Raw genomic sequence first — 10,656 nt, 5'->3', positions numbered from 1 at the left:
TTGCCCCTCCCTTTGTACTTGTGTATTATTGATGTTCTCGGTTTATTATACATGGTTAATGATTGAGAATGATTTATATTAAAGTATAAAGGATAATGCTTTCATTCGGTTGTAAGACATAAGATAAGTATGTTTATGTTGGATGAGGCGTAGACCATAAACGTTAGTATTGTTAAAAGAAAGCGTTCGGTGGTGCCGCACCTCGCTACAAGCGGTTGGAAGATCACCGCAGGTGTAGGGGCGTGACACATATTCATATATATTTATGTTAATTTTGGGTGAGATTAAATATTTTGAGGTAAAGCATAAAATTAATTAAAAAAAAATTACATTTAAAGAAATTTCCTCTGAATGCTTAATAGAGCCTAAGTTTATATATATATATATAGATATCTACTTTTTATTAAGTATGAAAAGAATTACACATCTCTTTATATTAAAAATAGAAAAAAAATATAAAAAATATATAAAAATTAAAAATTGGATTATTATAATATCCTGGAACTACCCTACTAAATTTGGAAACTTTAGCTTTTATAATTTTATTAACATGAAAAAGATATTATTCAAAAAATAGGTTGACATGCTCCAAAACGGTTACTATAAAAAATCAGTTGTTTTAGAACAGTTTGCAACTAGCCTATGATATGTTCCAAGCTAAAATATACATACATGTAGGATGTTGAAGGAACACACATCATTCTTTATTCATCATGGATCTTGCCTTTGCTAACTACATAGGTTGACGAGGGCTTCTCGATGTTTCAATTTGGTAATTTCAAAGGGTCTGCATAAATGTTTCTTCATATATTAGTTTATAGGGAAATATCCTTATATTTCACTAAGCCGGGCGATTTTCCCTATTCACTTCAAGAAGAACCGTATTTGTTCGTTTAATAAACAATTTGTAGGGAGGAGACTTTTAATCTAAAGTACATCTCATGAAATAGCTATGGCGAAAGTAGATTGGAATTTACGTATGCCATCTCTGAGACAGTTTATTATGTCACCTTTCAAGAAACTAGACACACTCTAAGAGATCTCTTATGTCAATCTCTTTTTATCCTGCCAATTCTCTACAAGCGTAACACTAAAATACCCTGAAATGATAATGGTTTTCTTGTATTTTGGCATCGAGTACATGAATTTCAATTAGTCCTTGTGAAGGAGCCAGTAGTACTTTGAAGTTGAAACTTATGTTCCTTTTTATGTGCAAGACAAATAATACATCTCATTTTTGCATTCATGGAAATAATATAGATATGGTTTTATTAATGTATAGGATTTTGCATAAATAATCAATATTTTATAATTACATTTATTTATTTAATGAACTCTAAATGTGGAAAAAATAGATGTGTATGCATTTGTATAATGTATTAGAAATAAAAGACAACAAGATTAATCGTACTTCATATTACTAACATATGAATTTGTATTGGTATTAACAAGAATTTGTATTGGTATTAACAAGAATTGATTTTGTATTAGAAGGAATAAGTAGATTGTTTCTCATGGTTTTACAGCGAAAAGAATAACTGGAAAACAATATCATGTTTTTGTGAATTCATTCTCACGCTTTTGCATTATGTTAAATGCAATAAAGGTATGATTTTGCAAAGAATAGTTATGGTATTGTTTGTGTTGTTTAAACATAACCATGGAGAAGACAAAATATAAAAGGTAAGCATTAGATACATCTATTATTCACATGATATACATTTATGATATATCAGTGTGACTCTTAGATTCATCTTCTAAGGTCTCTTATCCGAAGGGGTATATATGAGTCCAAGAAGAGAGCTCTAATATAAAAATACAACAATGCATGACAGTAATAAATTTAATGTGCTCTCTTAGATGCAGGGATAAGGTGGCAAAACTCGAGGTCTCGACTGACGATGGTTTAAGGATGACCACCAACACTGGAATGCTTAGTGTAGTTCCTAGAACTCTTCCAAATCTCGCAAGAAGCTGAAATCATCTGCTAGAGGAAGTGTCCCTAATTATTTGAAAAGGAAGACCTTCAACCTAGAAAAGGGAGGTCTACAACCTACGCTAGTTTAGGGAAGGTCTCCAGCCAAAGGAATGCTTAGTGTGATTCCCAAAAATCTTCCAAATATGGCAAGAAGTTGAAGTCTTCTGCAAGACTAAGTGTTCCTAATGCTTTGCATAGGGAGACCTTCAACCTGGAAAAGGGAGGTCTACAACCCACAGTGGTTTAAGGAAGGCCACCAACCAAAGGCATGTTCAAGGGCTTCTCTGTCCTTGGCTACAACTCTAAATTTGGGTATGGTTGTCTCTGGCTGTAGGATGAGGCAGCAGGTTCAGGTTTTGGCTCAGACTCGCTTGACGTATCTTTGAAACTTGTAGATGACCATCAATTTCCTCCTATCAGATACAAAGTGAGATGATAGAGAAAACTCAACTGCAAGACTTTTTAATACTCTAGAAGAAATTCTGACATATGAATGAAATATCTTCTTGGCTATTGAAGCCCATTTCCAAGAAGCGATCCACCTAAGGTGAATTTGTGTTCTTGCAGGAGGTCTATTTTTGAATAACCTGTGTAAAGAATGAGTGTGTTGACCAAAATTCCTACATGGGTGAATATCAAAACAATGGTCTTTCACATGGGAAACTCGATCACAATGTTGGCATTTTAAAATCTATTCTCGTGGAGGAAGAACAGGAACGATTGAACATGAACTGTCATGCAAGAACCCAACACTATGAAACTCGATGGGCTTGGAGTAGTGTGGAGGGTCAAGAGAAACCTCCTTATCGTATCCAAGACCAGTTATGTACTTGTTGCTGACAAGCTCTTCCCAAGGTCTGATGATAGACTTTGGAAGTACAGGTTGTTTCCACACCTGTACTCAAATTTGCTTCTGAAACAGGAACTTGATCTTAATCAACCTCAACTTTACTGACTTGATGACTTGATGGATACTGATAAGACCATGTTTCAAAGTCACATAGGGGATTCTTCTGAACAAGTTCAAAATGGTGTCCACATTGTTTTAATTCATCTTGTTGTAGTTGTGACTTGGGCTGCAAGAATTCAATGTTTTCTTGTATATTGTGTAGACAAATATTAATATCGAAAATACTGTTCTTTCTAATTTTTATCATCTCACCGAAGTGGAATGTATTAGAGTATTCCACACTTGTAATACACATCAATAATTTTGGCCCCTTTTTTTAACGATTGAAGATTCACTTACAACAAATGTAGCAGGTTCTAGTCACACTAAGGCTACTACATTGACACAAAATCTCACCGGCCCATTTTACAAGGTTCGATGTGGATGACTTGTAACAACTTATGTCCTTACTTTTGAATATAATGTATAACAACCTTCTTACTATATATGCATCATTAGCAAGCATTGATACTCAATATTGAAAGAAAATTTCCACAATTATGAGCTGAAGAATGATTACAATTTGGTTCCAATGATAGAGACCTTCCAATGGTTGTCCCTCTGAGCGAGTTTGACTCCTCACAATCTTCAATTTAGCGCGGATAAGAGTAACACAACTCTTCAAAGATTATTCAAATCTCAACCATGATATATACATATAAAAAGGAATTCATACCAGAATATGACTCAAACCAGTGTATTTTATCGCTCTCAAAAGATTTGCATCATGTAATTTCAAAACATATATCATAGAATATTGACGCGGGATTTTGTAGGAGGTACACACCATTAAATGAATCATTCCATGCAACTCATTAGCAGAGTTTCGGCTAGCATATATTTAAAATCGTTGGGGGTCACCATCACAATGTTCAATTCTGGTTGTTGCACACTGCGAATGCGTACGAAGAAATTGATCACGACAAGGGCATCCTGCATATGTATGTTCTTATGAATGTTTTTCTTTCCAAAAGATGTTTGGATATGATTGGACTTGCAGACAACTCGATCCGAGATATATGAATACAAATAAAACCAACTACTACTCACAAGTGAAACCTTTCAAAGGGTGTACAAAGTCCTGCGATTTTCCATTACACGATTTTTCCATTAAATCGATTTTCGAGCGTTACAGGAATTTCTCTAGTTGGGTACACACAACACGTAGCGAATACAAAATTCACAAAGACACCAACACAATACAGGGCCTTCAACGTAGATACCAATTCTTCGTTCACATCATTGTTTTCCTTTCGACCAGCTTTAGGGACCAATGTTCTAACAGTTTTCAGAAACAACGTTCAGCGAGAATCCCAAGCCTCAGACAGGAAGCAACGATGTAAGAACAGTAAGGAAAATTCACGCAAATTTTCCAGGGTTAATTTACCTCATTTCTTTTGTCCATCGTCTTCCATTACACCCCAAATGGAGTTCCGCCATACAAGATTTTTGACAAGCGTCCCAACCAGAATTAACGCAGTATTTCAATTCACCAACGCATATGAAAAGTTCATACCCGAATATGATTTTAAAATTTAATTCGTCTAACCCAAGATCAAACCCTATGGTCGACTTGCCTTCAACTTTCAACAGGACTGACTTTCAGTTTCAGAGAGGTGGTGCTCCAACTGAAACAGAGGTGGAGTTGGTGCTTGTTGTGTTTTGCCAACCTCTCAATGCCTACACTCAACATCGATTAACGTTTACACACAGGATGCTCCATTCAAAAACCCATATATAACACATTCAATGTATCAACACTGGAAATTTATGCAATCCAATCATCGATAGTGCAGAGCATGACTTATTACGATGCTCCATTCAATCGACGCTTCAACACAAAACAGATAGGCTCACCATTCCAAATCACTATAAAAATTCTTAGTCTGATTCTCGTCAAATGATTTCCAAACCCAACACAACTCTCTTAAACCCCATTGCAATTCACCATAACACTTACTGAATCAACCACGCTGATGGCTCGAGTGGTGGATGCAATCTATTTAGAATCAGAGTTTACTGTCGAGTCTTCTGTCAAGAACAATAAAATTCCTGCAACTCATAATCCAATTAAACTGCAGTTAGAGTTTCCTAAGCAAACCCGCATGGATAACGATTGGAATAGCCCCTTCTTTTCGAGATAGGAACGTTAGGGAAGAGTAACACACTATGACTTTTGTTATGACGGACAACAATTGTTGCAGAGGAAAGAGCGCTAATAGTAAAGAAAACATTAGCAGTTTAACAAAAAAAAATCAGGCTCTAGTTGCAGATCTGAATGGTAGAACTAACGGACAAAAAATTTATGGAGCGTTATGACGTAATGTAAAACCTGAGAAATGAAATCATTGAGCATATCCCTGGATTGATAATTATTGCAAGCACTCAGGTGAACTGATATGTCACCGTTGGCGTTTCTTAGAGCTACTAGATAACTGGGCAGAAATCACATCTAGAATATAGGTTAAAAATATGAGCTTTGATGTAGATATAAAATTTCTGCAGGAAGGATAGTGCAGTAGGCAAAGAGGACAGCTAAAATAATAGCGCACAAAGGGTCGAATATTTAACAGTCAAATGGAAAAGCAATCAGTTTGAAGATCACAAAACTGGTCGGAGAAGCCCACACATCGTGGCTCTAATACCATGTTAATACCATGTTAAATATAGTGATAGTAAAGACGGAATATGAAAGATAAGCATTATATACATCTATCATTTATATTATATACATTTATAAACATTTAGTGTGACTCTTAGATGCATCTTCTAAAGTCTCTTGGATTCTTTTGGACTGTTCAACTTCCACACCCACACGGTAACCCTTAGTGGTTTGAGTGTCCAATAGTGCTAAATTGTTATGGTTCTACATTTAAAAATGAAACATTATTTCCAGTTATGATTTTACTTCTATGCATGTGCAAGAAGTTTTTCATATAAAGATATATAATGTGTGGAGGATTTAGGGATTTTGACATCAAAAATGACTAGTAGATATTGAATACTTGATATAGAAATATTTTGATTCTCTAACATTATATTTGGTGAAAAATCCATGATATTTGGGTTTGGACAGTTTGATAATTTCGGATTTGAGGGTAATCATGGTATTATAGTGTTTACTAACAACAAGGGAGTCACTGCCATAGCGGTAGTTCCTGCCGGGGTCTTGCTTTTAAGAATTCCAGTGATTGAGAAAGGCCCCATTAAAATTTTCAGTTATTGTTCAAAGTCTGAACTTCAAAACTGACCAAAGTGCAAATATATAATGTCAAGGAAAACACAACTAGTTCATAGGCATCTTAAGCTTGCTGTGGCAATCGTGGGGGGAGGAATGTAGCATCCCTCTTGTAACCAAAAGTTGGGTTATACATTCTTTTAGTTGCGGGGGAGGAATGTAGCATCCCTCTTGTAACCAAAAGTTGGGTTATACATTCTTTTAGTTGCATTTTAGCACTTAATTGCCTCTCATAAAATGGTTGACATATCGATGTAACCAATTAAACATGAAATTATAAGAAACTTTATATTGACTATAATATGTGAAAATCGACAATTGCATGCAACATAAATGGACAAGCCATTGTGGGCATCATGATTAAGCAGTCTCATATATGAATGCCCCCATCCCAAAATTCATAACCAAGCGGTATAGAGCTCCAAGCCTGAGGAATTGCAAACTCAAAATCAACAATTATCTTGTTAATTTGGAGTTTCAGCTTAAGTAATTTGAATATTTTTATTCAAATATTAGTGTTTTATAATCTTTGTGTTAATTATTTTATGTCAATTCAATTTTCCAGCTCAAGTTTAATGCTTTTTTTGAAGTCCTTACTTCACTGTTGAAATTCCGCCAAATTTAGCCGTCTTTTTCTTTATATTTCACATCTTCGCTTCTTCAATCGCTTATCTTCTCTCCATTTTACGTTTAAAATGTTCATTTCCCTACAGGCAAAGCTCAATCATGACAAGAGTGTTTTAGCAGAGGCAAAGGTGAGGTTTCATTCATTTCACACAAAATAGCGAGGCTATCTTTTCTGAAACTGTAGATTATAGTAGCTTTCCTGAAGTAGATTTTTTAAGAATGCACAATCCAAAATAAAAAGCGGAATAGGATTTTCGCTTCACTCTGTTAAGTAAAAGTAGCGTAACTTTTTTTACTGTTTCAGTTAAGTTATCCATATCCTAGTGTACCTTAAAACCCAAGTAACTGAAGACGTGAAAGAACCATCATATGTTGTTTCTTTAAGAATTAAGCTTGCTTCTTGTTATTACCAGGAAATAACTTGAATAAAAGATCCATTGATTGGATATCTTAAGTGAAAGTGCCAATATCACCTCACACATCCCACACTTTGGGTTAGTGCTTTGCTAATCTCATGGGGTTCTCTCTAAGCGATTCAAAGCTTCAAAATGATGAACACTGGGGGACATTTAACACCTCAAATTTGCAATAAAAGCTACGCATTATATGGTCATAATGTACAATTTTATAGACATTAGGTGAAACTAGTTCTTTTAACAAACACACATTATAAACTTGAAATCCATTTTACAATATTAATAAAAGAATTACACCCCAATATGCTATTTAAAGTGCAATTTAAAAAACTAAATATAAAGATATACATTCTAGCCATTGTTATAGAAAAACACATTGTATCATGAGTATTTTTTGATAAAGTAGTAATTGTGCAATATTTAAATGCAAGCTAAATAAATATACATTTCCATACTTAAAAAAAAAGGGATTCACAAAAATAATAACCAACTTAAATACAATAATAAATTAATATTACCTGACACCAAAAACATATATTTGATCATAAACACAATTGAATGTGGGTGAGTGCAGTTTTATAATGAACAGAGATATGATTATAAAAAATAAAAATTTAATCATAATCACAATTAAAAACATTTCTAATATATATATAAAAGACGATAAAAGAATTTTAGATATTTTGCATAAAACATTTCGTATTAAAAATATAAAAGTACTGGTTTTGTTTAGATATTTTGCATAAAACATTTCGTATTAAAATAATAATAATAGTAATGTAATAGAAAAACCAAAACGACTGCAAAATAGTCAAGGTTAAACAAAACTAAACTGATTAAAAATAATAATAGTTTAATGGAAAATTCAAAACGACCCGAAAATAATATCGATATAATAGAATAGATAGGGTTAAACAAAGGTAAAATATTTAATGAGTGTTGTAACAAGGCGCAAATACATAAACATTTTAATAAAGTCTAATTCGGCCCGTGGTCATTTGGTCTGGTTTGAGACAGAACGTCAGAATATCCCAATGAGAAGATTGACAGAAAGATGTTTTCAACGAGTTTTTGAAATTTCCCATCCCACGATTTCTTGAACGAGCAACAACGACTTCATTCCCACCAAAACGAAATCCTGAAGAAATGAAAGGCCTAGGGTTTTGATCGATTCAGAGAATAAGAGTGAGTAATAACACAATGTACCTCGAACTAACTGAAATCAAGAAGCTTAACTGAAATCAAGATTGACCGGATGAAATATAATCAGCATAGATAAAAACAAATTGAAATCAAGAAATGTTTGTTGCGATAACGAAAGACGACCTAAAATTAGAAATCTATTTATGATAGAGATGCGAGTTAAACCACTCCGGAGTCTCAATACTGACTGGATAAACAATTCCGTAGTCTCAATAATTGAAATCAACTCCGGGGTCTCAATAATTGAAATCAAGAAATCTAATAAATAAAAACGAGTTGAAATCAAGAAGTTAAACAACTTGATGGCCCAAGTTCCGAGGAAGAATATGGAAAACAATATATAATAATATTAATATTCAACCATTAATTCTGAATTACTCCGCACGACATTGGAATAAACAAACGACAGATCCAGAAACTTTTGCATGCACTCCACGTGGTTGTGGCTGTCATGAAAGGCTCCCAGTAATTCCAAATGTTCATGTACAAACAACAAAAAGGATGCCATTATTTCAATGGAGCCACCTTCGTCAAAGCCGACAGATCCAGAAACTTTTGCATGCACTCCACGTGGTTGTGGCTCCAGTGATTCCAAATGTTCATGTACAAACAACAAAAAGGATGTCATTATTTCAATGGAGCCACCTTCGTCATGGGCTTTGTCTTGGATGTAATGCTAGATCAGGTTTAGATGTTGATATCCTCATGAATCAATCCTCGGAGGTCATGGGGCTGACAGAAGCTAGTCTATTCTCCCTTCCATCTACGCATGGAAAACTAGTACCAAAAAAAACCCTCTTCTCCTTGTTCTGCAATGAAGACATAAATGCTCTCAGCTGGTTGAGACTCGGCCACTGCTATTCTGCAGCCAAGACATAAATGCTCTCAGCGATTGGAGACTCGGCCTCTGTTGTAGAACGTAGCTGTTGGAGACCTAGCAGAAGACTGCCTCTGCTGTAGAATGTAGATGTTGGAGGCTCAACCTTTGGAGACCTAGCAGAAGACTGCCTCTGCTATAGAATGTAGATGTTGGAGGCTCAACCTCTGCTGTAGAAAGTAGTTGTGCAAACCCTCTTCTCCTCGTTCTGCAACCAAGACATAAATGCTCTCAACTGTTGGGAGACTCGACCTCTGCTGTTCTGCAACCAAGACATAAATGATCTCAACTGTTGGAGACTCGGCCCCTGCTGTTCTGCAACCAAGACATAAATGCTCTCATCTGTAGAACATAGTTGTTGGAGACTCGGCCTCTGCTGTAGAACATAGTTGTGCAAATAAAACTCCAGATGAGATTTATTCTTTCTGTGGCAATATAAAAATATTGCTCACATAATTTGGGTCCTGGAAATCGATTTTCATCTGCAATACTTGGGTACGATAAATTGAGGTATGAATTCCAATTTTAAGCCGATATGAATTGAAATATCAGAAAAATTGTATTAGAATAAATACCCAATTCCAATTTTAAGCCGGTATGAATTGAAATATCAGAAATTGTATTAATGGCAACGGTGTAAAAATCCAAGACTTCTAAAGAATAAGAAATAAATACGTAAGAAATAAATACGTGTAAATACGGTGAAATTTACTTATCAAAGAATATAATATTTATATTGAGATAATATGAAATGTTTCACAGTACTTGTACGTACATGAAGAGAGAATGAATAAATATTGAGAGAAATCGCAATAGTAGCGTTGAAGGTTTGGTGTTCATATCTTATATATTTACAGGATTCCTTTAATTTCATTTCATTTTAATATGGCCTGGCTGCTACGTAGTTCCCCGGTGGATAATAATTGCATGTTATGAAAGTATCACCTGAGTTGCATATAATCTTGGCGCATCCAATTTTGGCCGTGGTCCTCCATACAACGAGTGTAGTGAGTGCAATCAGGTCGAGTGCAAATATTCTTGGCATAGTCAAACCACTATAGCAGAAATTCGAAATGTGCTTTCAATTTGCTTGTTCACCACTAATGCACAGACAAATTCAGAAATGTAAACAGAAATATTCAAAAATTTAGGGACAAAAAGTACAGTTGATATAATTTAGGGAGAAAAAATGTATAGTTAAGATTAAATAATAAAGCATAAACTTACCCACCTGTTTTTCCCTTCTTGATGTCCTGAACTTTGTCCTGAACTTTGTCTAATGTCGTTCAGAGAATTGGAACAACCAGCGCAGAATTGGAACAACAGGTTGATGTAGTTCGCAGAATTGGAACAACACGCTTCAAACCT

At 34.8% G+C, this 10,656-nt stretch overlaps 1 long non-coding RNA gene across 1 annotated transcript; it reads right to left on the bottom strand.

The window, feature by feature from the left end:
* Positions 1 to 8,774: 8,774 nt before the first annotated feature.
* Positions 8,775 to 10,260, bottom strand: LOC149156370 (uncharacterized). The gene is made up of 3 exons (XR_016263309.1): positions 10,234 to 10,260; positions 9,454 to 9,770; positions 8,775 to 9,394 (listed from the first exon to the last, which is right to left on the bottom strand). It is a non-coding gene; the product is annotated as an uncharacterized LOC149156370 (long non-coding RNA).
* Between the last annotated feature and the right edge of the window lie 396 nt (positions 10,261 to 10,656).

This window comes from Pinus tabuliformis, chromosome 9 (assembly GCF_031772625.1).
Source record: "Pinus tabuliformis cultivar Carrire ecotype Pingquan chromosome 9, CPIR1, whole genome shotgun sequence".
NCBI classification, from domain to species: Eukaryota; Viridiplantae; Streptophyta; class Pinopsida; order Pinales; family Pinaceae; genus Pinus; species Pinus tabuliformis.
This window is presented reverse-complemented; position numbering and strand designations above follow the sequence as displayed.